This window comes from Neofelis nebulosa, chromosome 16, assembly GCF_028018385.1.
Source record: "Neofelis nebulosa isolate mNeoNeb1 chromosome 16, mNeoNeb1.pri, whole genome shotgun sequence".
NCBI classification, from domain to species: domain Eukaryota; kingdom Metazoa; phylum Chordata; class Mammalia; order Carnivora; family Felidae; genus Neofelis; species Neofelis nebulosa.
This window is the reverse complement of record NC_080797.1, coordinates 59501329-59511500: the sequence shown is the minus strand read 5'-3', so window position 1 is coordinate 59511500 and position 10172 is coordinate 59501329. Positions and strand designations below refer to the sequence as shown.

The 10172-nt window shown below is 55.7% G+C and overlaps 1 long non-coding RNA gene across 1 annotated transcript; it reads left to right on the top strand.

Moving 5' to 3' along the window:
* Positions 1–6144: 6144 nt before the first annotated feature.
* LOC131497110 (uncharacterized) lies at positions 6145–9007 on the top strand. Its single transcript, XR_009254773.1, has 2 exons — positions 6145–6231; positions 7475–9007. It is a non-coding gene; the product is annotated as an uncharacterized LOC131497110 (long non-coding RNA).
* The last annotated feature ends 1165 nt before the right edge of the window (positions 9008–10172 follow it).

Here is a 10172-nt window from a genome sequence, read left to right as displayed (position 1 = left end):
AGCTGAGGTGTTCTTAGCAAAAGAATTTCTGGCTCAGAGACGTAAACCTGGGGACTCTGAGGGCTGAGTTTCAGGTCTCCTGGCTTTGTTCATCCCAGCCTGTGAACAGCCGGTGAGGGTAGGTGGGGCCAGTGAGTCCAGGAAGGCTTTCTGCTGCCTTAAAGGCTCCAGTCCAGCTGTGCCCTCAGGCTCCCACTTCCAGAGCAACTGTCCTGGGGCTGACTGGGTAGGTGTTGGAAGGAGGGCCCACAGAGCCCACTCCCTGAGTTGGGTGCTGGGAGCACCAGCATCCCTCTTCCTGCCCTACCCAGCTCCTTCTTCAGGGAAACTTGGCCTCTGACTCAAGCATGCTTGGCCTCTCCAGGCCCCGGGGCCAGACCGTCCCAGCCAGCCCCTGCCCCAGGCCCCGGCATCCCTGTCTGTGCCCAGTAGCTTCTCTGGAGGAGGGGTTCCCCCAACACATTTTGGGACTCTTGCCCTCTGCCTGACCACTTCCTTCCCTCGTTGGGTGGGACTGGCACATTCTTTTCTTTCTAAAGCAAATTCCAAACAAGGGCTGATAACTCTGGTTGGCTTTCTTTTCCTTCCACCATGGTTTTGTGGGTTGCTGGCTATTTTAGGGACTTCAAATTCAGAGTGGAGCCTCCTCACTCTGCAGCTCCTCTGGAGGCCCTGATGGCTTTTCACCCCCCAACGGGGGGGCGGTCAGGCCCGTGGTCATCAACGTGTGATCAGCACAGGCCAGGCTCAGGGAAGGCCCGAGGCCCAGGAATGGATGCGCTCCGATGCTAGCCACGCCCAAGTGGGTCATTTTCACACACCTGGCAGGGCAGGTGGGGGTTGGGGGGGGGGTCCTCTAGCCACTACCTGGGGCCCCAACCTCACCTCATTCTTGAACAGCGGGGCCAGACGCCGCCTGTCCCGTGGTGAGTAGACGGCCTCGAGCGGTGCTTCTTAAACTTGGGTGTCCCCGAGCATTGAACAAGGAGCCTGTCATACAATGCAGACTGGGGTCCTGGAGCCAGCATTGGTAATCCGTGCGTGTGACTGGGTGTACGTGGTTTCAGGACCGTGCTGCTGGGAGGCCAGTGGGTGAAGCAGCTTCACAAGTGTGGAGTCGGGGGGGAGCAGGGAGAAAGAAGGGGCCGGGGGGCCAGAAGGGTCACCCAGAAGAGGTGAGCTGAGTCTTGAGAACACAGCGGGGAATGGGTAACAATAACTCACTCCGCTCGAATGCTCTGCGCCGGGTATGGTCCTCAGCCTTTGAGAGGAATGAACGTCTTTAATCCCGTGAACCAGGTGGTCACCTTGATCTTGCAGAGGAGCCGACTGATGCCGAGGGTTACATAGCTTATCAAAGGTGCTGGGTCTCACCCCCTTACTCTACTCCACTGGACTGGGGCCAAGGCACCCCAGTCCCCCCGTGTGAGCAGGACCAGCTCATACAAACAGGGTTGGGGCTTCTTAGTGGGCAAAGCACAATGCAGTCGCGCTGTTGAGCAGTTCAGAGGGCCTTGTTCCTAGCGTGTGGGGGACAGCTTGGGTTTTGTGGGGAGGGGGGTGTGTGTGGCCGTGATCTTGGTTAGGGCAGAAGGCGGCCGGTGAGGGGACCATTGTCATAACATAGCTGGGAGAGGGTGAGGCTATAGCCAGGCAGCTGGGTTTCTGGGCGCACGGTGCCTCAGTCTGAACAAGGACTTGCCGTCTGACCCTGGACCGACCCCCACCCTCCAACACTTTCCAGCCGTTCTTCTGCGAGGGAAAGGATTCTCGCTGTCTCTGGTGACTTCCAGGGGGCCTGGGGTCTGCGGGGAAGGGGAAAACTACTTGGAGAGGGTGATATACACTCCAAGTGAAGCTCGGAGTGAAGTTCGCCGAGTGATATACGCTCCAAGTGAAGTTCGGAACTTTCATTCTCCAAGTGAAGAGATAATGGCACCAGGGCTGTCTTCCGTGAGTTAGGCTCGCGTGGTGGCGGGGCCACCTATGCTCTGAGAGGCTGCCTGTCGCGTAGGCACGGCTTGACTGGTGACAGGCCCCCAAGGGGTGGGTGCAGGTCAGGCTGGGTGGGGCAAGCTCCCAGTGGCCAGCTGGGCAGGTTCCAGCTGAGCTGGGGCCCTCGGTGGAATGGCCTGGCTTCAGGGCACAAGTGAGCCACCAATGGGTGGCATTCCACAGATGGGCGGCATTCTGGCCCGTGAAGTTCACAGGAGTCAAAGGTCCAGGGTCGGGGGTGGGGGGGAGCCTCTGCTGCCCTGGAGGCCTGTCCAGCCTGGTCCGTAGAGAAGGACTGTAAACGAGGCTCTGATTCTGGAAGCCCCTTTCATCCTCCCGTAAGAAAAAAAAAAAAAAAAATTGGTCACCACCCTCTTCCTTCTTGGCCACTTTCTGACCATCCCCTCACCCCACTCCCTGTTTCCTCCAGCCTGCACTTCCCCACGGAGCCTGTCAGGGGGTTGATTCGAATCTGAAAACCATCCGGGGCACCCCAGCCATCTTTGCCCACCGCAGGCTCTTTCTGCAGGGGGTTGGGGACCTGTGTTCCTACTTAGGCCCACCTGACGCTGTTGCCTCTTGTAGAGCTCACCTCTGATGAAGTGGGCAGGATGGGCACGGGGAACGCTGGACTGAGGTCCCCGTTCACGCGGCAGCCTCCCCACGGCGTGCTGGGTCTCAGGGTTCACCCTCACGCCTCCTGCCACGGACAGAGGGTCCGTGTCCGCCGGCTTTTCATGTCCCTTGCCTCTTATGCAAGAGAGCAGAAATTCTCTATTTTCTGAAAGGGGAGAGCTGCCGGAAGCTTTGTTCCTTTTGGGCCCATTTTAGAGACAGGGTAACCAAAGCTGTGACTGCCAGCGGGAAGCAACCAGAGCTCAGTTCTTGCTTCCCGTTAGAGTCTTGAGTCTTTCCAGTTGTTCTTCAAGAGGGCTTCCAGAGCCGAGCAGCAATCCCCCCAGGTTTCCTGACATCCCCAGCCCCGGTCTCCACCCCACCTGGTCCCGGCCTGGCCTCTGAGGAAGCCTGGAGCCGACTGTCTTGTTTTCACATGCTGCATGAGGCCCGTGACTGCCACTCAATTTCTCAGGAGCTCAGTCTCTCTGCAAGGTGGGCGTCCGCGCCCCCCCATGTGAAGACACGGGCCAGATGACCCTTCTCCCTGGTCTTCCTGCATTCCCCAGCTCTTGGGACTGCCCTCGTCCACTTACGATTCCTCTCCATTCTGGTCCACGGCCCTCCCTGGGCAGAAAGCACTGGGGTGCGAGTTGGCTCTGGGTGCAGCAAAGGCTGGTCATTCCCGGGTGTGCCATGGGGCCAGTGAGGCTGGCCACCGGCCAGGCCAGGCACTGGAGAAATTGTGCTGCGGTGGAGACCTGGTGGCCGCCCTACCCGCCACAGAGCGTCCAGGGACCCCTGGGATGTGGGCCAGTGTCGGGTGAGGGGACCCTCCACTCCACCTTGGCTCCCCTGGGCTGGGCGGGTTGGTTGACTGCCGACTTACCTGGAGAGAGTTCAAGGACAGCAAGAAAAATGAGGGACTTTCAGGGGCAGCTGTGTTTTCTGACTCAGTCATAATGCCCCTAAAAATCCTTATTGTTCTTGCAGTGTGCATCGGGCAAGCAGCTGCCAAGCCACCCCTTACCCACCTGGCCGCTCCGGGACAGGAAGGGCTTCCCGGGGTCAGATTGGGATGTCCTCCCCCATCCTCTTGAGAGCGAATCATTAAAACAATTCTGTTGGGCCGATGCGTTGATTTACATATATTTTTCCTTTTTTTTTTTTTTTTTTGGTCGAGGATTGGGGAGGGCTGGGCATTGAGATAGTCCTGCCCAGATTGGAACTCAGAAGAATAGAGGGTCTCCCCAGTTTGTGTGCGGTAAGGGTTCAGAGGACCCCGGCTGCAGGTGCAGGGCCCAAGGAGGGTGTCTTAGGGGCGAGCAGCAGTGTGGGGCTTGTGGGATGCCCACCTTTCCTGAGAAGTTAGAACTGTTTAGGGGCAGGAGGGGAGAAGGCACCTGGGCAGGAACTTGTACTGTGTTTTATTTATCTTGAGAGAGAGAGTGCATGTGCACCAGTTGGTGGGGGGGAGGGGGAGCGGGCAGAGAGGGAGACTCCCAGGCAGGCTCTGTGCTGTCAGCGCAAAGCCTGACTCACGAACCGAACCCGTGAGATCACGACCAGAGCCGAAATCAAGAGGCAGACGCTTAACCGGCTGAGCCACCCAGGCGCCCCTGAGCTATGCTTTAAAACCGAGGGAGCCTCAGCGAACTCCCTGGGAGCCAGTTACCTGGCCATTTTGAAAATACGCTCCCAGTGGATTCAAGTTCAACGCCCCCCCCCCCCCCCCAACCAATCCCTGCCGTGCCCCCGGAGCTTGCTTTTTCTTGGCTGGATGTTCTCTATCCCTGTTTCACCTCCTCTGGCTCCCCGCTTCTCAGCAGGTGGCCCCGTCCCCACCTTTAACCAGCCCACCCCACAGGTATTTTGGCTGAGCCGAGGCCTTGTCTTGGGTGGGTTTAGGGGTTGCGTGCTGGGGGATGGTCAAGAAGAAATACCAATTTGTGACATATCCGGCTCAACCCAGGAATGCCAATTCGCAAAACTGTCACCAGATCCCAAAGCACCAGAACCTTCCCCCCACAGCTAAGGCCTGCCCATAGATGGACAGGGAGGTGAACAGGCAGCAAGCAGGACCCTCTGGTCCACCCCAGGACTCATCAACCTCACGGGTCAGCAAGGGAAATGAACCCTCTAGGTATTTCTTAGGTTTCTAGGTACAGACTTACAAGCCCTCGTCACTGGAAAAGATGGCTGTTTGCAGGACCCTGACCACGTGATCATCCTTCCGGCCAGCCTTCCTCCTTCGGGCTCCTTACTCCCAGGCTCTGGTCATCCCAGCCATGCCTCTATACCAGCTCTGCCAGAGACCGTTTTTAAAGGGCTGGGTCTGCTCAGGAGTGTCCGCATTAAGATCTGCCCAGGAGAAGGGACAACTTCAAGGTAAAGGTTAACATGAGGTGGGAGTCGGGGCGGGGGGGGGGGTGGGCCTGGAGTGATGTTTATCCCTTCTTGGTAAGAGGTGGATGGGTCTTTCAAGAAATGAGATTCTCACCACCTACCGTGGACACGGGATGATACATTATTCCTTATAGCTAAGCATTTGCTACCTCTAAATCAGCTCTCCGTCCCTGAGGCCCCTTTGCCCTGCCACCCCCACCCCCCCGCCCAAACTCCTTGTTCCTGAGTGTGTTCCTTGTTCCTTACCCCAGAAGCTTGCAAAATAAAACAAAAAAAAAAAAAAGTCAATTTTATACAAAAGGAAATACATGAAAAATAAAACTGAATACTGTTTTCCCCCCCAACTGTAATAGAACTGCCTTCCACCATAGAGCATTTCAAAATACAGGAGGATGAAAAGGCTCACAGAAACGCCCATACCTAGACAGAACGTCTGCTAATAAACAGATCCTTCCAGCGTTTTTCCCCCATGCACGTATACCCCCCACCCAGTTAGCAGGATTGGGGTGTTTTACAAGGCGTGAGGCTCGCGACCCGTTTGAGCAATGGCCCTGTGCTCTTGGAAGCTAGAGTCTCTCTTTTCTTCTTGCCAAGTGGGACGGGCAGGAGCTCGCCCACAGCCAGGAAGCCCGGAGCTGTCAGTGGTGGGTAGTGGAGCCACACTAGGTCTCTCTTCTAAACCGAGATGGATGGAGTTGGTGAGGAGTCTGGAAATGCAGGCTTTGTCCTCACTGATCTCTAAGTGGGCTGCCGCACGGCTTCTAGACTCTGGTCGCGCTCAGAATCTGGGGAGCATTACAAACACGTCAGGGCCTGCTTGTTCCCCAGCAAGGCCAGTTGGATCTGGGTGGCCGGGGATAGGGGAGCACCCAGGGACTGGTCTCTTGGTCTTCTCTTCCTCGGGTGATCTCTTGGTCTTCTCTTCCTCGGGTGATTCTGTTAAGCATCCAGAGAACTCTCCGGCCACGCACCCACGAGCTAGAGATGGAAGAGATTCTGGCAGCCCGGCCTTCAGAGCCTGATCGAGGAGATGTGACCATTTGCAGTTGGCAGAATTTCACGTTCGTTATTTTCTCTGCCACTCAGAGCCCTCTTTTGATCCTCATTCTACAGATGGAGGGAGATCAGGAGACTCACCGGGAGAGACAGCCAAGGATAGGGCAGCGCTGGGGTTCGGGGCTGCAGCCTTGGACTCCCGCTGCCAGTGCTCTTTCGGTAGTAAGTATTTATAATTAGTATACGGTTTTAACAAGCATATCATAACACTTTGGTCATCCGGTCTCGGGAGGCGAGTGGGTGGGTGCTGCTGTCTCACGGAGCATGGTGGGTATCTGCATCACAGAGAGGCTGGTCTCCCTGATGTGAGTGCTCCCAGCCAGCCTGGACCCACAGCCGCCCCAGTTCAGCCCTCCGTGTAGCCTAGGATCCCAGCCCTGGGCAGGGCACGATTTAACCTCATTTTCAGAACACATCAGCCGTATGGCCTAGGTGACAGCTGGCGGGTGGCTGAGGCCCCTGGTTCCCTGCTCCCGGCCTGGACAGAGGTATCTAGGAAGGCACACAGCCTGCATGGGGCTTGCTCATCTGGGCCCTGCCCTGAGCTGGCAGCCCTCAGGGTCAGGACCCCCTCCGGAGATGCCTACGTCTCCGGAAGGCTGTCCCTGCCTCTCCTCCTTTCCCTACAGAGCTAGACTCCAGGAGCCTGGCCTGAGGGCCACCTGGGCAGGCTGCCAGTGCAGGGGACTCACGGGCAGGCGCATGGCGAGCTCCAGGAAGCTGTCAGCTGTTCCTAGACCAGCCTGCAGAGCCGGATGGCCAGCCTGCCTCCAACATGAGGGGTGGAGCCAGGAACTGAGAACACTGCTTTCCCAGAGCCTAGCTGGGCCAGGCCCACGGGCTTTCTCGGGCGCTGAGGGCCTGAGCCTTGGCCACACCTTCCCTTGTTGGCCTTGGCTCTCTCTCCCTCGGTCTGTCTCTCCCCCTGCCCGCCACCAGCTATTCCGCGGCAGAGTATACGCTCTTGGCAAGGCCATCCATTTAACCTGCTTCCCAGAAAACAGGATGGCTGGGCAGGCAGACTCAGCCAGCACCTTGGTGGGAAACAGGGCGGTGGACCTCAGCTCAGGCTTTTCTTGCCCGTACTCCTTGGGGGCCGGGTTGGGAGGTAGCCCTAAGCTGCCTTGGCTTACCTGGGTCAGAAATAACCTCAGTTCAACTCACAGCCGGGCAGAGGCAAGAGCTTTGAGCTCCTGGAGCTGGGGAGAGGGGAAGGAAGAGCCTTGGCCCAGGAGTCTGATCAGGGGCACTTAGCTGGGAGCCTTGGGTAAAGCCCCCCATCTCTGAGTCTGTTGCCTCATTTGTTTGATGGGCCTAAGAGTGCCCTTTAGAAACGTGTCTGAATACAAGGCTTCCGAATGCAAAAATGAAGTCATTGTTTCCCCCTTCTCTCCCCCTCCAGGAGGACACTTCCACAGAGAACCCTGGGAGATGTCTGGCACAGAGAAGATGCTCACTTAATGTAGGTGCACTGCTCTAGAAGTGAGGTCTGGGTCTCAGTGTGTCGGAGAGTGCCTTCCGTCCTTATCTCTACAAAGGTGACCTTTCCTTCCGCTTCCTCTCTGGCTGTCCTGCCCTGGCCGGACCCCATAGGGATCGTGGTTCTGGCTTGAGACGCTGCATTCCTCTCTGGCCGGGCCCGCCGAGACCCAGAGCCCAGGGAGAACTCCTTCCCTTCCTTGATGCTCGTCCTGCAAGTCCAGACGCCGTCAACTCCAAGGCGTTCCCTCTGGGCCCGGGCCAGAGTAGCTGCGGCCGAGCTCCTCCCTCCCCCGCCAGCCTCCTTGGGTGCAGACAGCCCAGCACTGGCAGGAAGGGCCTTCTGTTTGCCTTGGCTGGTGGGGAAGAGATTAGTGCTCGCTTTCTGTTTGGACTCTTGTATCTAACTAACAGGCAGGCCCGTGATATTGAAGCAAAGCACACTTGAGCCTTGAATGAGTTTGGGCCCTGTTCCTGAGGCCGGCCACTGCAGAGGTGTCTGGAGGTAGGAAGGGGTGATAACATCACCCCTTGGGTATATGGAGAAATGTAATGGCCGTCTGTCAGCTGTCCCTACCCAGAGTCCACGACCCTTACTTTGGGTAATGCCTCCTCAGGAGACCACTTCTCCCCGACCTCGACTTTAGAGGCAAGCATGGATCCCCGGATACACACGGAGACTCCCCCTTGGTGGTTTTGCAGCAGCTACGGGGAAAGAGGCATTTGCTTTTTTGTGGGATTTGCCAGGTTGATGGAACTGCTGGCGGTCATCCTGTTCTCTGCTTGAGGTCAAAGCCAACAAAGAAGAAAAAGCTCAGAGATGGAGAGAATATGCTGTGCAGATATCCATAAGCCCCTGGATTGAGCCATGCCTGAAGGTAACTCTACTCCTGGATTAACCCGATTATATGAGCCAATGCGTTTCTTCTGTGCTAAAATTATCCTAAGTGGGGTTTCTGTCATAGAAAGGAGCCTAATAAAACAGTGTTTGTCTTTGGTCTCATTAAGAAAAAAAAAAATCAACTCTGAGGTATACTTTGCATGCAATAAAATCTACCAATTCGAAGTGCTCAAGTCCTACATTTTATCAAATGTGTACACCCTGGTAACTACCACTGCAGTCTAGATGAGAACATTTCAAGTTCTCTTATTCCCCTTTATAGTCCTTTACCCTGAACAACCACTGACCTGCCTTTGTCGTAGAGATTAATTTTGCCTTTCTAGAACTTCATATAAATATTATCATTTAGTGTTTACTCTTCTGTGTCTGGCTTCTTTTATTCAGCAGGTCTTTGAGATGCACCCATGTTGTGTGCCTCAGTAGTTCATTCCTTATTTCTGAGAAGAATTCCACTGTATGGATGTACCACAGTTGGCTTAGCCGTTTATCCGATGATGGACAGTTAAGCTATTTCCAGATTTTGACTATTACGAATAAAGCTGTTTTGAACATCGGGGCGCCTGGGTGGCTCAGTCAGTGAAGCATCTCAATCTCTGCTCAGGTATGAACTCAACGGTTTGTGGGTTCCAAGCCCCGTGTTGAGCTCTGTGCTAACAGAGCAGAGCCTGCTTTGGATTCTCTCTCTCTCTGCCCTTCCCCTTCTCGGGCTCTTTCTCAAAGTAATTTTTTTTTTTTTTAATAAGCTGTTTGGACATTGAACACAAGTCTTGGTGTGTGCCTATGTTTCCATTTTTGTGCCTAGACATCAGTCTCATTTTACAGCGGAGAAGACTAAGGGTCAGAGAGGTAGAATGACTTATCCAAGGTCACACAGCTGATGGGTCCTGCGGCTTGCACGGGGAACACGAGGAGGGCAGTTACGTAGCACAGGTATCTGGGTGTTCCTTAATAAATGACCTTGGACTGCTTGGGTTGGGAGCTCGTGGACTCTTGTGCTCAAGAACGTCGTGGCCAGGAGGGACGGTCAAGATGAGTTATAGCCGTGTTCCTCACCTTTGTGTGGCCCTTGTTTTTCCCCCTGCGGATGCATTCAGGAAGCCAGACTCTGCTTCCCCAAACATAAAGATGCATCCAGAACTATCTGAGCTGACAATCACTGAGCAAGCTTGTATGAAGATTTACAGTTGAAATTGCTCCGGCCCAAACTGGAGACCTGATTTTTTCGGGCTCGGGACCAATCACGGAGCCGTCTCAGAAGTCGGAGGATGACAAGTGGGTAAGCCCTTAGTCCAGCCTCTCCTCTCACAGGTGCTCCCGCCCCACCTCTGCCTTCTGGTCTTCTCCTACTGAGGTCAGCCCTTGGAGGTCAAGTGCCTGTTGTGAATGCAACAGGGGTCAACTCCCTAGGTCCAGGCTCAGGGTCATCCCTAGGTCCAGCTGTCTGGAAGCCAGATGCATCTTTGGGCCTTCCTCTCCTTCAACGGAGCCACCTGCACTGGGAGTCCTGGCTGATACAGCTGAGCCAGGACCTCACCCTTCAGCGAAGCTTCTCCCAAGTTCTCCAGGCAGTCAACGAAGGGCCAGTCCAGTTCACCTCCAGGGAGGCAGGGACAGCCACTGCTAAGTGTTTTACGCGCACGATCTCCTATCCTCTCAACAACCCTAGGGGAGGTACTGTTGTCCCCACTTTACTGTGAGGGAAACTGAGGCACAGAGATGC